This window comes from Xenopus tropicalis, chromosome 3, assembly GCF_000004195.4.
Source record: "Xenopus tropicalis strain Nigerian chromosome 3, UCB_Xtro_10.0, whole genome shotgun sequence".
Classification (NCBI taxonomy): Eukaryota; Metazoa; Chordata; class Amphibia; order Anura; family Pipidae; genus Xenopus; species Xenopus tropicalis.
In genome coordinates, this window is record NC_030679.2 from 14,456,722 (window position 1) to 14,473,880 (window position 17,159).

Here is a 17,159-nt window from a genome sequence, read left to right on the forward strand (position 1 = left end):
GTGTGGTACTAACACCTCATTTTTTGTAAAAATTATTTTTAAAGGCAAACTAAGCGCTGGCAAACTTTCTTTCACTTGAGAAGATAAGGACTGGGTGTAATAAATCATGCTGTGACTATTGATGAGCGAATTTTTTCACCAGACATGGATTCACGGCTCATTTCTGCATTTCACCATTGGCGAATAGTTTAGCAGAATTCGGCAAAAATTCGCAGTGGAAAAATTTGTTATGTGGCCGCATCAAAAAAGGGGCGTAGTTGTGGCAAAAAAAGACTCGGGCGACAAAATAAGATGCAGAAAACAAAAAAAGATGCAGGCGACAAAAAAGTTGTGCAACAAATTTTTTGCCATTTTGTGAATTTTCCGTTTGTTTCGCAAATTTTTCGGCCAAGCAAAGTGGAACACATTCGCTCATCACTAGCTGTGACGTTTGTGGTGTCAAAGCAGCTTTCATCTTTGCCAGATGCACAATATTCCTACTGACAGCAAAGCAACAATAAATTACTTTTGATGGCAATAAGTAGTTCAACAAAATGTTGCGCTTGGGACCCCCCCAAAAAAAATTATAGAGCATGGATAACTAGGCCCCAACATCTTTAGCACTTTTCTTTGATAATAAGCTCTACAATAACCCCAGACATTCCTGTAAAGACACTGTAGTAATGGGCAATGTGCTTTGCATTCTGTTAAGGTCACAGCAGAAAATGTACATCGTTTTTAACTAACACTAGACATACCATCAAGGTCACTTCAGAAAAATAGCAATGATCACTACAGAAAATAAATTAGGAGCACTGCATTTGCTCCAAACATGCCAATAAGAACCTGCAGAGAAAAGATATGGGGGCATAAGGCTGAAGAAGTCAGATGCTAATTTGGACAGAAGCAGCATGGGGTCATTAGAATTAAAGCAGAATTAAAGCAGAACAGACAATTAGTGGCACTGGCAACAGGCACTGAAAATCCAAATAAAACTGGGTCTTTAAGGTTCTAAAGTCAGGCACTAACTTATGTTATTCTGCCTTGACAAATCACAGTGCTTTCTTTAGGAAAAGAGGGAGTCTGGAAAGACTGGCAAAGACAGGGAATGTTAATGGGATTCTGTCATGATTTTTATGGTGTAAGTTTTATTGCTAAATTACACCGTTTACATAGCTAAACCGTTTACATAGCAACACACCAGTTGCACAAGTGCAGGGCAGCAGTACATTATATTTTAATTACTTTAAACCACTTGGTGTTACTGTTCCTTTAATATCTATGATAGACTTTCTTTGCCCTTTAAAGGGGCTTTCTACCCTGCTCCAATAATTGCCCTATCCTTCCCAGCATTTATTATTTTGAATGCTTTATTAGAAAATACCTTGTAAAACTGTGCATCTGGTCATTTCAAATACGGAGATACGGCAGTCCAGAAGATGCAGAATCCACTATGTGACGATTGACATCTCCTCCTAGCCCGACTCCAAAACTGGAAGTCAATTGTTTGCCTGTACAGAAGGAAGGCTAGGAGGAGACATCAATTGTCACATAGTGGATTCTGCATCTTCTGGATTGCCATATCGCCTTATTAGTCACCCGCGATAAATCTTTGCTATCATAGGCAACAAATCTCACTGAAATGCCTTCCTATAGGCAAGAATGTGAATCACCTGTGGAGTGGCATATGAGTCCCTTTGGTTTTCCAAAGTAGCATTCAATTTCCTCATGAGGCAACTTCGGGGTGACTTCAAAAAACCAAAGTGATGCATACGCCAACCCAATAGCAATACACATTTTTACCGGTGGTAAGGTATTTTGGGAAGACAAGTCACCAGTGGCAGCAAAGATTATTGTGGGTGACTAATCTCCCCATGTGCCACCAGCCTTACATACCAGGCCCAGGAAGTGTATATATTTTCATATTTATTTTGGGCAGAGAATCCTTAGTGTCTTGTATAAAAGTCTCCAATTTCATCTCTAGCATCCTTGGTTTCATTTCAGGAGAGCCTGACAGGAAAAAAGAGAAGGACAATGTAAAGTTGATTGTGGGGACTGCTTTACCTCTTTCATATATTGCATTGATGGTAGAGCACAACATTTCTACTTAAGTCCCCCTTCACTCAGGACAGAACCAATTCTGACTTGGTGCCACATTTAAATCACACAGGGGTCTCACTTTCTCTGAGAATCACTGATACTCATGTATCTCAAGCCTTCAAAGCTAGCACCTAAGCTTGTGGATATCATTAAGATACTCATAGACGAAGGGTGACTTTTTTTTGTTTGGGGAGGCTAAAGATGGGCCATACATCTACAGACTGACCTAAAGCTAATGTGAGACTTAGTGGATTTGCTTTTGTTTTAAAAATGAACCTCCCAACTACCTCTTGTGGTTTCCACTGACTTCCAGGGTGATAGAGATATTATAGATGCCAGGTAAAAAAAACTATTTAATTTTATCTAGTGATTCAGCATTTAGAACATATACATATGTATTACAAATAGCTGTTAAAACTAGCCCAATTGTGCAAATCACTGTTAAGATTATGGCCTCACTGTGCCACATTTATAGTTCCCCGAAATATGAAGAAAACTTTGATTATTTTCTTTTGCCAAATCAGTAAACAAACTTGATGACACTAAATCATTAACTGTATGTGCTCTCTTAGGAATAGCACTAATTCCCTGATTCTGTATACTGAAAAAATCATTATCCTCATGCAATATAGGCAAATATCTTTTAAGAATGTTAAGAATCTTGTAATATTGTTCAATATATCTAGTGACGAATGGAATTTTGTCTGCCCATTTGTAACCTTGTTTTTCTCACCTACCCAGGCTAACAGCTCCTTTCTCTCCACATTCAGGGCTCTCTGGTAGGCCTTCTCTATCACCTGTTCTACAAATCTCCTACCCATATCTCCAGCCTGATCACAGAAGGTTTTTACAGTTGAGTAGTTCCTGCATAACCTCAGGAACTGACCAACTGGTATCCCTTCTATCAGACTCTTTGGATGACATGAAGACGCATGCAGGAGCTGTAAAAGAAAAAAGAAACCATCTTGTTTTCTTAACTCCATCTTTTTCATATACCGTAATAGCTTCACTGTTGCCTCAGCTCCAACTACACAGTGGTTGGCACAGGATATGGTGCTTAAAGGGTTACACACGATAAATGTAAACAAGGCACCTGGGCCAGATGGAATACACCCTCGGGTACTGAGAGAGCTAGGGGCAGAATTGCAGTGGCCCTTGTTTCTGATATTCTCAGACTCTCTTTCATCAGGTATGGTACCTAGGGATTGGAAGAAGGCGAATGTCACTCCCATATTTAAAAAGGGAGTAAGATCTCAGCCTGGCAATTATAGGCCTGTAAGTTTGACATCCGTGGTGGGCAAGTTATTTGAAGGCTTGTTAAGGGACCACATTCAAAATTATGTAGTGGAGAATGCCATTATGAGCAGTAATCAGCATGGCTTTATGAAGGACAGGTCATGTCAGACCAATTTAATTGCTTTTTATGATGAGGTAAGTAAGAAGCTGGACAGTGGGGATGCAGTAGATATAATCTATTTGGATTTTGCCAAAGCATTTGATACCGTTCCCCACAAACGACTGCTTTCTAAGCTAAGGTCTATTGGTCTTAGTGAAGTCGTTTGCACATGGATAGAAAACTGGCTACAGGATCGGGTACAGAGGGTGGTTGTTAATGGTACATTCTCTACTTGGAATAAGGTCCTCAGTGGGGTCCCTCAGGGTTCTGTACTGGGTCCACTTTTGTTTAATTTGTTCATAAATGACTTAGGGGAGGGTATTATGAGTAATGTATCAGTGTTTGCAGATGACACAAAACTCTGCAGACCAGTCAATTCTATCCAGGATGTGACATCCCTGCAGCAGGATCTTGACCAACTGGCAATCTGGGCAGCTAAGTGGCAGATGAGATTTAATGTGGATAAATGTAAGGTCATGCACCTGGGATGTAAAAATATGCAAGCCCCGTATACCCTTAATGGGACTGCACTAGGCAAATCCCTAATGGAGAAGGGCCTTGGAGTCCTTGTAGATAATAAACTTGGCTGTAGCAAGCAATGCCAGACAGCAGCTGCAAGGGCAAACAGGGTTCTGAGCTGTATTAAAAGGGGTATAGATTCACGGGAGGAGGGGGTTATTCTTCCCCTTTACAGAGCGCCGGTAAGGCCCCATCTAGAATATGCTGTTCAGTTTTGGTCTCCAGTGCTCAAACGGGACATTATTGAGTTAGAGAGGGTCCAGAGAAGGGCAACTAAGCTGGTAAAGGGTATGGAAAGTCTCAGTTATGAAGAAAGACTGGCCAAGTTGGGTCTGTTTACGCTGGAGAAGAGGCGCTTAAGAGGTGACATGATAACTATGTATAAATATATAAAGGGATCATATAATAACCTTTCTAATGTTTTATTTACCAGTAGGTCCTTCCAACGGACACGAGGGCACCCACTCCGTTTAGAAGAAGGGAGGTTCCATTTAAACATTCGGAAAGGTTTTTTTACAGTGAGAGCTGTGAGGTTCTGGAATTCCCTCCCCGAATCAGTCGTGCTGGCTGATACATTATATAACTTTAAGAAGGGGCTGGATGGATTCTTAGCAAGTGAGGGAATACAGGGGTATGGGAGATAGCTCTCAGTACTAGTTGATCCAGGGACTGGTCCGATTGCCATCTTGGAGTCAGGAATGAATTTTTTCCCCTCTGCGGCAAATTAGAGAGGCTTCAGATGGGGTTTTTTGCCTTCCTCTGGACCAACTAGTAGTTAGGCAGGTTATATATAGGCATTATGGTTGAACTTGATGGACGTATGTCTTTTTTCAACCCAACTTACTATGTTACTATATAGTCGAGTATAAGCCGATCCGAATATATTAGGTAATTTTACCTAATAAAACTGGAAAAACTTATTGACTCGAGTATACTGTAAGCCTAGGGTGGGAAATGCAGCCGCTACTGCTAAGTTTCAATAATCAAATTATTTAATAAAAGGTCCCTCAGCGTGACCCCCTGTGAATTCTACATAAATATATAATGTTGGCAGCTGCAGATTAATTCCTCTGTTCCCTTCCCTTTGCATGATGGGTAATGTCCCTTGCTCTGATGGATCCTTTTAGCTTTGTGTCTGCTTGTCAGGTACATTAAAGCTGGTCACAGAGCATAGTCCTGTGTATTAGGTCCTGATTGGATCACAAGAGAAGCACATGCAGACCCATCAGATGAGGATATCATCTGTGGCCTTATGAGGCCTTCACCAACACTAATCTCTTTGTGGCTTGCCCACCTAATGTATGCTGTAAATTTGTTACTATTTATGCAAAGGTTTCTCACAGAAAGTATATACTCGGCTGATTACCTGTCCCACCAGCGCATTTGATCTTTTGCAGAGATTCCGACTTGGATTCATCCTCAGGACGTTGCTTTTATTAATGTTCCCCCCTTAGATTTTCTCTCCATGACTTGTACCAGCTATTAGAAGCTCCATCAGATCCACTGCTTGTTCAACATTAGAGAAAGGACATTGGCTGATTACCTGTCCCACTGGCACATCATCCCCCCCCCCCGTGCTCGCGCTACGAGCAAGCCACAGGGCCAAGCAACATGGGTCCCTCTAATGTCATGTTCTTAGAACATAAGCATAAGCTTCCTAGAAATGTTGCAGGTAATAGGAAGCTCCATCAGATCCACTGCTCGTTCGACATAATAATAATAGGTAACCGCGCACCCCTTGCAGGTAATAGGTAACCGGCACATCGGTAGCACGAGCACGGACATGCCGGTTACCTTTTACCTGCAAGGGATGCGCCGGTTACCTATTACCTATAATTATTATGTCGAACAAGCAGCGGATCTGATGGAGCTAAGGGGGGAACATTAATAAAAGCAATGTCCTGAGAATGAATCCAAGTCGTAATCTCTGCAAAAGATCAAATGCACCGGTCGGACAGGTAATCAGCCACTGCACTTATTACTTGACTCAAGTATAAGCTGAGGATTCCTTTTTTAGCACATTTTGAGTGCTGGAAAACTTGGCTTATACTCGAGTATATACATTGATAAGAAATCTATTCTCTCCCTATTGTATAGACTTTATGCGCTATGGGGTCATAACTGCCTATGACTAAGTAGCAGTAGGGTACAAAACACGTAAGGCAGCATTTTGTGGTGTTTGTATGTTTTTAAAAATATGATTTTTCTTTAGAATTTTTGTGTGGAGTTCGGGATACCTTTGGATTTTGCTGTAGATCTTTCTTATCAGTCTTCATTTCTGCAGTGCCTTTAGTATGTAGTATCTCCCTAGCCCTGCCTACATCTATGCCTATTATGGGCCAGTTTTACTGTATGTCAAGACAGATGTGCTCTGATTGGAGATCTGATTGTGTATGTGTGTGGATGGGTGTGAAAGGTTTTATCAGGGTGTTCTCTATATGTGTGTGTGTGTTTGGTATGTGAGCTATGGTGCTATGTGTTGGGGTTCAGTGTGTGTGTGTGGGCTGATGTATTAAGAGGGCTCTTTGAGGAGCAAGCTGGGTCTATATTTGTCACTATGTATGGTGGAGCCTTGTGTGTGTCTTGTGTGGTGCACCCTCTATAGATACAATGTGTAAGAAGCATGTGAGTTGCATGTGATGCATGTGAAAATTAACCCCTTCAATGTACTACACATAAGCAATAGTGTTAACCCTTGATGTCTGCCAATACCCACCCCCTTAATATCTACCTAAGCATCAATATTACCAAAGTTCTTTCTTAACTTCTTTCTGTGCCCCCAACTCTAAGTATTGACTAGCAAAGGTAGCACCCACTGGCCATCATGAATTCATAGGGGAGATTTACATGTATATAGCCAAATTTTAAGTATTCAACATTAAATATTCTGTGGCTGGAGCACCCTTTAAATCGTCATAAGTTTATTTTAGACATATTATTTTAAAAGAATCTGATGTTTTGGTCCTCAATAGGACCCTTTTCAATGATAAAATCCAACTTTAAATACACTCTCAAAACAAACAACGTGGAAATGTGCCCAATCCCTATCATCAGACCATTATGCAATTATGCAATGTTCTCGTGAATGTGTAAATTCAAACGGGCCAATCTCGGACCATCAACACTGCATATATATATATAATTATAATGTATAAATTATTGCATTATAAAACAGTGTTTCATTCAATAAAACATTATACATAGTGTAATATCATAATTACTATACCATATAAATGATTTTAAAGGGTGTGCCACAGAATATATATACATATATATATAGATATATATATATACAGTATATATATATAAAACTCAACAGTAGAAAGCACTCACAGCTACAGCATCAATCAGGTCAGTGATTTATTTCAGCATACCATCTACGCGTTTCGATCACCACAGGATCGTCATCAGGATGATAGACAGGAAGTGAAGTGTCACTTCACTTCCTGTCTATCATCCTGATGACGATCCTGTGGTGATCGAAACGCGTAGATGGTATGCTGAAATAAATCACTGACCTGATTGATGCTGTAGCTGTGAGTGCTTTCTACTGTTGAGTTTGATGCATTATTTTTGTCAGCACCCAGCCTGTGCCCGATACTGGTGAGTGACGATTCTTTACAAGACTATATATATATATATAAACTGAAAAACACACTAGAAACACACAATACACCAGTGCAGTTTGATAGGCAGAGTGTGTTATCTCCAGCATTTCATGGCAGGCAGAGTGTCTGGCCCCAAGCATTTCATAACAGAGAGAGTATGTGCCCCCCAGCATTTCCTCACAAGCAGTGTATGTGCCCCACACAGCGTTTCATGACAGCCAGATTGTGTGACCTGAACTTGTGGGTAATTGTAAACCATTCAGTGCAGCCACTTTGCACTGTTTTCATTAACCTACTACTGTCTTGGTACAGTCTCCAAACACTCTGCAAAGCACAAAGTCTGAAGCAACTGCAGTGAAAAGGTTCCCATTCCCCATGAGTTTGTCAGAAGCTGTCACCTTTTGTCTGGTCTGGTGGCTACCACAAACCAGGTTGGCTTATAGAGCTCATGCTTCAATTCTGACACAGCACAGCCAAAGATGGCACCAACCAACCCCATTGGGCAACTTAGCAGTTAGAGAGTCTGAGAAATCTGATCTCATATATGGTACAAGTATGGGATCAGTTATCTGGAAACTCATAATACAGAAAGCTCCAAATTAAGGGAAGGCCATCTCCTGTAGACTACATTTTAATCAAATTATTCAAATTTTAAAAAATAATTCTTTTTTCTGTAATAATAAAAGAGTACCTTCTACTAGATTTACCTATGTTATAATTAATAAAACTAATCTATTAATAATTAAATAATAATTATTCATTGATTTATTAATTCATTAACCTAAGATGTAATTAATCCTTATTAGGGGCAAAACAATTCTATTGCATTAATGTAATGTTTCAATGATTTTTTTAAGGTATGTAGATACAAATTATGAAAAGAACCCTTATCTGAAAAACCCCAGGTCCCAAGCTTTTTATATACTATCTTTCCTCAATTTTTAATTATTGTAAATTATATCCTTATTGAAGTTGCATTCTGATATCAAATCAAATCAAAAAAAGGGACATGCACTCTGACCTACAATTTGTCTTCAAACTTACCTGAATCTGGCAATAGTTTCTTCCATCAGTTAAAGCTTTGTCTCCACTGCAGATATATCGTGGCAGACTGCATGCCACACAGACTTATGCTGGTATTTTTCCAGCAAAATCACCTCAGCCACACCCCCTAAATTATTCTTTCAGCCTGCTGTTTCCTGATATTCTAGTTGATCTAATAGCTGTTATATTAAGTAATTCAAAAAACCTTTTGCAGCTCTATCACAATTCTGAATTTATATTTGGAAAAGCATTAGTTTCACTTGCCTATGTATAAAGTCAATACTGCTACTAGTATTAATTGAGCCAACTTAGCTCCCAGGACCATGCTGAAGAATGGTAATTGCTGAATTTTTAATGAGGAGCTAAAATGCTTGCTATTAGTGGGCCATGTGAGTACTGTCATTACTTGCTGGTTGGCACATTTGCATGCCAATAGAGTGCTGGCATCAGGGCCACTCCTGACAAGAGGCAAAGTAAGAACCTTGCCTCAGGTGGCAGTGAGCAGCCAGTTACCAGGAGCAGCAAAAAGCAACCTTGGGTTACTTTAAGAGTTGAATTTCCATTTTTCAAAGCAGAAATTCAGCTGTGCTACCCATGTGACCCCTTCGACCAACTCCTAAGCTAAACTTTTAAATGTGGAGAGGAGGGGCACATTGAAACTGCTGCCTCAGACAGCATCATTCTCAGAATTGGCACTGGATGACATGTATTGAAACATAGATTATTACTAAAATGTGTAAAGCTGTAAAAAAACATTTGGCCTTTATAAAAGTACCTGGCATGTGAGCTCCTCAGTGGCCTCACTTACAAAATTAGATCAGGGGATACCTTATTCTCTATATAACTAAGTATCACTCATGTATTTTAAGGGATGATGTACCCCCTACTGTAAGTGATAAGGATATTAGAAGTTACTGAGGGGTTCTGTGCCCATATAAAGGCACAAGGCTGCAGGCTGAAATATACAGGGAACTCTGAGTATCACTCATGTATTATAAGGGATAATGTACCCCCTACTGTAAATGATAAGGATATTAGCAGTCACTGAGGGGTTCTGTGCCAATATAAAGGCACAAGGCTGCAGGCTGAGTTATACAGGGAACTCTGAGTATCACTCATGTATTATAAGGGATAATGTACCCCCTACTGTAAATGATAAGGATATTAGCAGTCACTGAGGGGTTCTGTGCCCATATAAAGGCACAAGGCTGCAGGCTGAGTTATACAGGGAACTCTGAGTATCACTCATGTATTATAAGGGATAATGTACCCCCTACTGTAAATGATAAGGATATTAGCAGTCATTGAGGGGTTCTGTGCCCATATAAAGGCACAAGGCTGCAGGCTGAGTATCAGGGACCTTTGAGTATCACTCATGTATTATAAGGCACAATATACCCCCTACTATAAATGATAAGGATACTATAAGTCTCTGAGTGGTTCCTTGACCATGTAAAGGAGTTTCACTCTTGCATTATAAGGTATAATGTACCCCCTACTGTAAGTGATAAGAATATTAGAGGACATTGAGAGCTCTGTGATCCTATAAAAACACAATTCTACTGGCTAAGTTCTACAGGGAACTCTAAGGGGCTGATTTACTAACCCACGAATCCGACCCGAATTGGAAAAGTTCCGACTTGAAAACGAACATTTTGCGACTTTTTCGTATGTTTTGCGATTTTTTCGGATTCTGTACGAATTTTTCGTTACCAATACGATTTTTGCGTAAAAACGCGAGTTTTTCGTATCCATTACGAAAGTTGCGTAAAAAGTTGCGCATTTTGCGTAGCGTTAAAACTTACGCGAAAAGTTGCGCATTTTTCGTATCGTTAAAACTTAACGCTACGAAAAATGCGCAACTTTTCGCGTAAGTTTTAACGCTACGCAAAATGCGCAACTTTTTACGCAACTTTCGTAATGGATAGGAAAACTCGCGTTTTTACGCAAAAATCGTATTGGATCCGAAAAATTCGTAAAGAATCCGAAAAAATCGCAAAACATACGAAAAAATCGCAAAGTACCGATCATTACGAAAAAAACGCAATCGGACTCCATTCGACCCGTTCGTGGGTAAGTAAATCAGCCCCTAAGTATCACTCATGTATTATAAGGGATAATGTAAAAGGGGTACTGTAATTTATATTAATATTAAAAGTCACTAAGGGGTTATGTGACCATACAAAGTCACAATGGATTTTAAATCTTAAATCTTAGATGCCCCCCTTGCATCAGTGTTTAAGAGCATGAGGAAGGGGTTGAATGAATTTGGCAACAGACAGATAGGGTTTTTTCCCATAAAAACAATTAGTGCAGAGGCCACCTATTTAGATTAGAGGAACGGAACTTTTATTTGAAGCAGCGCAGGTTGGGCAGTGAGGTTAGGGAACGCCCTTCCGAGTGAAGTTGTGATGGCTGATTCTGTTAATGATTTCTTGAACAAGCATAATACCCAAGGCTATTGTAATACTAAAATCTATGATTGGTATTGATGTTGGTATATATACAGTGATGTGAAAAACTATTTGCCCCCTTCCTGATTTCTTATTCTTTTGCATGTTTGTCACACTTAATTGTTTCTGCTCATCAAAAACCGTTAACTATTAGTCAAAGATAACATAATTGAACACAAAATGCAGTTTTTAAATGAAGGTTTACGTTATTAAGAGAGAAAAAAAACTCCAAATCTACATGGCCCTGTGTGAAAAAGTGATTGCCCCCCTTGTTAAAAAATAACTTAACTGTGGTTTATCAATTTCAATTTTCAATTTCAATATCAATTTCTGTAGTCACCCCCAGGCCTGATTACTGCCACACCTGTTTCAATCAAGAAATCACTTAAATAGGAGCTACCTGACACAGAGAAGTAGACCAAAAGCACCTCAAAAGCTAGACATCATGCCAAGATCCAAAGAAATTCAGGAACAAATGAGAACAAACGTAATTGAGATCTATCAGTCTGGTAAAGGTTATAAAGCCATTTCTAAAGCTTTGGGACTCCAGCGAACCACAGTGAGAGCCATTATCCACAAATGGCAAAAACATGGAACAGTGGTGAACCTTCCCAGGAGTGGCCGGCCGACCAAAATGACCCCAAGAGCGCAGAGACAACTCATCCGAGAGGCCACAAAAGACCCCAGGACAACATCTAAAGAACTGCAGGCCTCACTTGCCTCAATTAAGGTCAGTGTTCACGACTCCACCATAAGAAAGAGACTGGGCAAAAACGGCCTGCATGGCAGATTTCCAAGGCGCAAACCACTTTTAAGCAAAAAGAACATTATGGCTCGTCTCAATTTTGCTAAAAAACATCTCAATGATTGCCAAGACTTTTGAGAAAATACTTTGTGGACCGACGAGACAAAAGTTGAACTTTTTGGAAGGTGTGTGTACCGTTACATCTGGCGTAAAAGTAACACAGCATTTCAGAAAAAGAACATCATACCAACAGTAAAATATGGTGGTGGTAGTGTGATGGTCTGGGGTTGTTTTGCTGCTTCAGGACCTGGAAGGCTTGCTGTGATAGATGGAACCATGAATTCTACTGTCTACCAAAAAATCCTGAAGGAGAATGTCCGGCCATCTGTTCGTCAACTCAAGCTGAAGCGATCTTGGGTGCTGCAGCAGGACAATGACCCAAAACACACCAGCAAATCCACCTCTGAATGGCTGAAGAAAATCAAAATGAAGACTTTGGAGTGGCCTAGTCAAAGTCCTGACCTGAATCCTATTGAGATGTTGTGGCATGACCTTAAAAAGGCGGTTCATGCTAGAAAACCCTCAAATAAAGCTGAATTACAACAATTCTGCAAAGATGAGTGGGCCAAAATTCCTCCAGAGCGCTGTAAAATACTCGTTGCAAGTTATCGCAAACGCTTGATTGCAGTTATTGCTGCTAAGGGTGGCCCAACCAGTTATTAGGTTCAGGGGGCAATTAATTTTTCACACAGGGCCATGTAGGTTTGGATTTTTTTTCTCCCTAAATAATAAAACCCTCATTTAAAAACTGCATTTTGTGTTCACTTGTGTTATCTTTGACTAATAGTTAAATGTGTTTGATGATCAGAAACATTTTGTGTGACAAACATGCAAAAGAATAAGAAATCAGGAAGGGGGCAAATAGTTTTTCACACCACTGTAGTTTGTGTATGTGAGTGTATAGGTAGGGTATAGATTGGGTTAAAGGCTTGTAGTGGTTTTTCCAAATAGGGGGGCTTGTGAAAAAAAAAGATTCTTTGTAGGTAAAAATTGGCAAGTGCCCGTTTATGTGGACACTGCTTGCGTATGACCTTGTGGCTGAAATAACAGGTTGTGGCTCAGACTAAGCTGGGCTGCATCTCACACTGCCGCCTCCTACATACAAGCATTCCCCTACATTCCCCTCTCTAGAACATGCCGCTGTGTGACCTTGTTACTAGATTAGCAGGGAATTCTTTAACAGTGGTGGAATTCTTATTCTCATGCAGCTGCTGATTCTAAGCAAACTTGCAGTAATTATAATAATTATAATTGCCCTAATGCAAAGTGAAGTGTTCCTGAGTCCCTCATATCATACTGTATCCTTATATCATACCCTCACATAAAATCCTTATATTGTACTCTCATATCACACCCTCATACTGTGTGTTCAGATCATACCTACATATATTTGTTACCTGCATATATTTATTATCTTGTATAATACCCTCTATCATAGCCATCAAACCCTCATATCAAACCCATAATAGCTTTATATCATACCCTTATACCATACCTTTATATAATATACCCCCGTATAATACCCTCATATTATATCCCTCAAATCATACCCTTGTTTTGTACCCTCATATTACAACTATCAAACCCTCATATCATACTCATCATAATATACCTTCTTATCATCTCTCATATCATACCCTCATGCCATACCCTTTACCATACCCTCATATCATACTCATGTCATGTCAAATCCTCATACCCTCACATCACAACCTCATACTGACCAAGGGGTCTGTTTCCTCCATCGCTGCATGTAAATCTCGTCTCCATGCCTCCTCTCCAGGAGAGCAGGCAGGGAGTGGAAATATATATGGGAGCAGGCAGGAGGACAAGTCAGGGAAAGGAAGTTGGGTAAGTCTATCTGTACCAGGCTACTCTGAAGATTTTTTTAAGGGGGCTCGGCATAGTGTAGTTATGCCACTGTAAGAAGAATGATAGAGGTTCCTTACTTTCACATGTGCCCCTAAGACCCTGTAGCAGTCAGGTTATATGATTTACTACCAAGAGAGGGGGAGAATGAGTGATTTATTGGTCGAGCGGAAAGGAGATCTCACCATCAGCATAGGAAGGAGTTCTTTACTGTAAGGGTAGTCTGGTTATGGGATTCCCTGCCAAGAAAAAGGCTAGTTCAAGATTAGCATGCCAGTGGTATAAAAATTGATGTATGTAGTAAGCAAATTAAATGTACAAACTGCATAAAAGGGAACATGGCAAAGAAACCTTTTCCAAAAACCAGCAACAGCCAAGCTCAACAACCCCTGGAATTAATTCACACAGATCTATGCGGTCTAATGAAAACTCAATTCTGACTTCTGAGAAAAATAGTGTTGCAGAGAGGATGAACTGCACGTCGGGGCCGATTTTTGGCTTATCGCATAGTTTTTTGCATTTAAAAGGATGCGATAAATGAGTACCGATTCATTAAAATCATTTCGCATGCGTTAACACTCATGTCCCATGCGCAAAATACTGCATGATTGCAAAGCTTTTTTTTATCGCATTGAGGTAATTATTGCATAGAAATAATACTAACGCATAATTCACAAACACATATGAAGCATTAAATGCTCAAAATATTGCTTTAATCTGTGCGAATATTAACACCTACTTGGGGTAGGCGGTACTTAAAGAACATTGTGGTTCGTGAGCGTTTGGCAACACAACATGGAGTTTGCAGCCGGATTTTTTCAAGTATGTGATCATCCTAGAGTGATGCATCCTCCAGCTTTCAGGAAATGGTAATTTTCATAACAGTAGTTTTCAGAAAATAACGCACACGGTGGAAAATAACGCTTGAAAATCGCCCATCGCCAGATAAATAACACAAAGAACATTGCTTCTTAATTATGACAAGTGTCCTTTTAGTGAATCGATCGTTAAGTCGCAAAAAATAAGAAGTGCTTATTTTTAACGTATGCTATAAATATCACTCCTTAGTTTGGACTTTAGTGAATCGGCCCCCTTGTGTGAAAGAGGAAGATGCATGTTTTTTGATGCACTGGGGAGAAGCAGTTGTGACAGCCTTTATCTTCAAAACTGCTTACCTGGAAAAGCAACAGAGAAGACTACATATGAGCTATGGAATGGAAAGAAAACAGACCTGAGACTCACTAAAATCTTTGGAAGCAAAGCCTATGTACATGTTCCCAAATAAAAGCCGGAAGCTTGTGCTGAGGAAGGGATACTTGTTGGCTACAGTAAATCTCAAAAAGGGACCAGAATCCTACACCTAAGCACCAAAAAAGTAACAGTCATCAGAAGTATGATTATTGATGAAAACACTATGGGGCAGATTCAATAAACGTTTTTGCATTAAAAAGCATACGATAAATAAGTACTGATTCATCAAAGTCATTTCACATGCATATTGCATGCCCAAAATACCGCATTATTGCAATTGCGGTAATTATAGAATAGAAATAATACTAATGCATGATTCACAAACGCATATGAAACATTAAATGGGCAAAATATCACAATAATCTGTGCGTATATTAACACCTACTTGGGGTAGTCGGTACTTAAACAACATTGCGATTTCTGAGCATTTGTGAAGACAAGATGGAGTTTGCACTGGGATTTTTGATGGATTTGGAAGAAGAGGATGAACAAGTATGTGAACGTCCTAGAGTGATGCATCCTAGAGTTTTCAGGGAAAGGTCAACTCTAGAGGGCCTAGCAGAGGAGGAAATAGTGAAGCACTACAGGTTAAACGGAGCAGCAATATACAGCCTGTATGAGGTACTGGAGCCTTACCTGCAGCCACTAACACGCAGAAGCCATGCTGTTCCTGGCATGGTCAAACTTCTGTGCACATTCACACGGTGCCTTGACCAGGTTCTGGATGCCATACACTCGGTGTCTGGCAATTACATCTCATTTCCCACCAATAGAAATGAGTGGAACAGTATCAAAAGACAGTTCTTTGGTGTGAGTGGCAAGGGTGGGAAGCTGAGATATTGGGGTTTTGGCCTTATGTGTAACAAGTGGTTGTTGGGGAGATTCTGAGGGCTCAGCATAAAAAAAAGTGCAACATCACTTTAAAATTCACCAGACTGTCTTACACTATCATCACCACTAAACATTCTTTGTTCAATTTCAGGAGCCTGTCGGTGTTGCAAGTGGAGCTGACTTGAGGAGTGTCCAGCCGAGTGTCTTTTTCCACCTTTTTTTTTAAAAAAAAACAACAAATGTTAATTTTAATGTTTTCAATGATGTTCATGATGGTAGAAAAACTTCATGGACAATAATGTTTATCATTTCTTTTACAACATTACAAAGTTGATTTTGAAAAATGTATTTGTGGACTTTGGTTTTTCCAAATGAGCAAAAAAGGTAAAATGTTTTGCCATACAGAGTGCAAGGGCAAAAACAAGTTGGAAAGATTGAGTGGGCAAAAGTATAAGATGAACTAACTGCACCTAACCCAGCAAGACACGCTTGTCCAATAGCACACCTATCTTATTACCAATACACTGCACTTCTATAATTGAAACACCTGCAATATACACTGACAATTCACTATTATGCTATTGCACAAGCCTAACACAAAACACATGTCCTAGAAAATTAGGAAACAATATTATCTGGAATGTAGAAACTGAGGATTGTCTGCCTTTGCTTCTGACGGGTGATGGTAAGGATGAATCTGTTTTCCAAAACATTGTATTCCATTAATATTAAGCTTCTCTGCAAGAGAAAATACACTTGTATTAATGTCATTACACCTACCTTTGCTGACACTTCTGTCCGAATCAAAGATCCCTGTGACACCAGTGATGCTATCTCATGTATAAGTGGCATAAGTGGCTCCTCGTAGGTGGTGTAGTACACCTTTTTTGGAGGATCTCCTGCAGTTCCAGACCTAAATAAAATATAAATGCTTTTATTGTGTTGCTTACAATAAGCAATCCCATAACAATGCAGTCACTTTTTGTTAGTCATTGTTGCCCCAATCAATCCCCCTTCTTTCAAGTGTAACAATACAAAGGCATGTTCTGACACAAACCCTACTAAAATGCTGCAAGTTGCTACCTCGCTAACTCCCATGGCTCTCCCTTATATTCTGTATTAAACAATGCTTCCACAATGATCCTCCTTCATAAAGGAGAGTACAGGGCATTAACTATTTTGGGAAATATTATGTTAATGACCCCCTATTTACTGTCTTAATTTGTTGTTGTACTCCACAGCTTTTGGTAAATAAGTAGCACACATAATGATAGGCGTGCGTATGTACGTATGTATGTACATAC

General features: G+C 39.8%; 1 long non-coding RNA gene across 1 annotated transcript; it reads right to left on the bottom strand.

Annotated features, from left to right (window-relative positions):
• Positions 1-14,801: 14,801 nt before the first annotated feature.
• On the bottom strand, positions 14,802-16,754 carry LOC108646293. The gene is made up of 3 exons (XR_004221862.1): positions 16,636-16,754; positions 15,661-16,069; positions 14,802-14,948 (listed from the first exon to the last, which is right to left on the bottom strand). It is a non-coding gene; the product is annotated as an uncharacterized LOC108646293 (long non-coding RNA).
• Positions 16,755-17,159: the final 405 nt, after the last annotated feature.